Raw genomic sequence first — 2524 nt, forward strand, 5'->3', positions numbered from 1 at the left:
AAATAATCTAAAATGTCAACCTCTTAGGAATGATTTGGCAGCAATTAATGAGAACCGTAAAAATGTTCATACTCTTTGGAAATAATCTAAAATGTGTAAACATTTTTTTCTGGGAAACAAAAAAACATTTACATGAGCATTATTGATGTTACAGAAGAGTGGACCTATACTTCTAGACATTTATTTGCACTAGTTGATACACAACGGGGAGGGTGTTTTTGGTTTGTCTGGGTTTTAACTGAAGGAAAAATGAAAAAGTGTGTGTGTGAGAGAGAGAGAGAGAGAGAAAGAGAGAGAATGTGTGATGAAGAGAGAAGGAAGGGGATTGACCTGTTGTCTGTACTCGGATTGCTTCCCCTCCCCGCTCAGTATAACTCTAAGAAATTTAAGTGGAAAAGGTCAGTCTCTGGAAAAGTGTCCTGGTACTTCCCTGTTTGTTCTTGTAAAATAAATTGTAAATAAAAAGTATATAGGTAGGGCAGTACCCATAGCTCAGTGGGTAGGGCATCAGCCACATACAGGCGCTAGGGGGTTCAAACCTGGCCTGGGACAGCTAAAACAACAATGACAACTGCAACAACAACAACAACAACAAAATAGCCAGGTATTGTGGCCGGTGCCTGTAGTCCTAGCTACTTGGGAGCCTGAGGCAAGAGAATTGCTTAAGCCCAAGAGTTTGAGGTTGCTGTGAGCTGTCACACCACAGCACTCTGTGGAGGGAGACATAGTGAGACTCTGTCTCAAAAAAAAAAAAAAAGAAAAAAAGAAAGAAATAGAAACTCAACACCCTTCTCCTCTCTTCTAGTTAACCACTTTACTGGTTTGTATTGCTACATCCTTTGATTTTCATCAGTTTTAGTTTTTCCTGTTTGTTACTTTTATTGCATTTTGACTCTTACTAAATGTGTTAATATTGCATTTTATACTCAATATTGAGTGTTTGAGGCTTATCTGTCTTGATGCATAGTGGTTCATCTATTTCTCTGGTGTATAATATTCCACTCTATGAATTATCAGCTGGCTTGAAAGTTGAGGCCACTAAATTTTTTTTTTTGAGACAGATTCTCACTTTGTTACCCTGGGTAGAATGCCATGGCTTCATCATAGCTCACAGCAACCTCAAACTCCTGGGCTCAAGTGATCCTTTTTCCTCAGCCTCCTGAATAGTTGAGATGACAGGTATCTGCTGTCAAAACACCTGAGCTGAAGAGTGCTGGGATTATAGGAAGGAGCCACTGTGTATGGCCTAAATCCACATTTTGAGCAAGTACCCCAATTAAGACTGATACAGATGTTCTTTAACTCACACTTTGGCAATTATTATCTTCGAAGACAAAGTCCAAACTCTTCCCTCTCAGTCTCCCAACAATCTTCCTTAGCCTTTTAATTTTAATGAAACTGATTGTTTCCCTTTTCTGAAAGGGTTTTCCTGTCTTTCTTTGCCTAGAGAGAATTCCTATGCTTCAAGTCTCTCCACTAAACTATTAGTTTGTCATGATATTATGAGCAAAAATAAACAAAGAAACAAAACGAAAAACTTTAAGCTCCTCCAATGAAAAGATTATCATCATTGCTGTCCCTGACATCTATGTACTAAGTACTATGCCAAGAGTTTTATATGTATCATCTCACTAATCCTCACTTAACCCCATGAAGAAGGTAATGGGATTAGGTTCATTTTACAGATAAGGAAATAAAGGTCAGAGATACTAAGTAACTTATCCAAACTTATCCGAAATAGCTCTCACATGTGGCGCCCTTTAACTACATTATCTGTTTTTGTACCCCTAGGATCTAGTGAGGAGCTATATAAGGCACTCCTAAATGTTTGTCGAGCTGAACTGAAAGGAAAAGTCAAAGGACACCAGAAGGAAAATCATTCCGTTAATCCAGACGATGGCAGTGCAGATGGAAAAAAGGAGCTGGAAGCAAGACCTGGCGGGTCAGACTATTTCAGAGCTGAAATAGGAGTGAGATTGGGGAAGGGAATGAAGCAGGACAAGGTATGTCCAATATTTTTTTTTTTTTACTTTGTATTTTTTGGAAAGTTTTAAAACAAGCACAAGATGCTTTTATGATTTTTTTAGAAAAGAAAAAATGTAGAAGCAACTACTGCAGAATATGGAAAACAAGAGAGAAAAAATAAATTCCAGCTGACCAGGGGGCTCCCAGCAAGGGTGCATAGGAAAAAGTGAAGTCATTTGCAGAAAGAGAACTGCTGGGAAAGGTTTGGGAGAAGTTGACTGTAAGGTGGAGATTCTGGGTTTGGGAAGCAGCAGAGCACCCCTGGGGAGTTTCCACCAAGCATCGGGACTTACAGGTCTGAAATTGAGGAGAGAGATCAAACCAGACCCATGTGCCAAGAGATGATGGTTGAAGTCATAAGATTAGAGTGCAGAGGCTTGGCACCTGTGGCTCAAGTGGCTAAGGCGCCAGCCACATACACTTAAGGTGGTGGGTTCGAATCCAGCCCTGCCTGCTAAACAACAATGACGGCTGCAACCAAAAAAACAAAAAACAAAAA

Source organism: Otolemur garnettii, unplaced genomic scaffold, assembly GCF_000181295.1.
Source record: "Otolemur garnettii isolate 467f Iridium unplaced genomic scaffold, OtoGar3 scaffold00277, whole genome shotgun sequence".
NCBI lineage: Eukaryota > Metazoa > Chordata > Mammalia > Primates > Galagidae > Otolemur > Otolemur garnettii.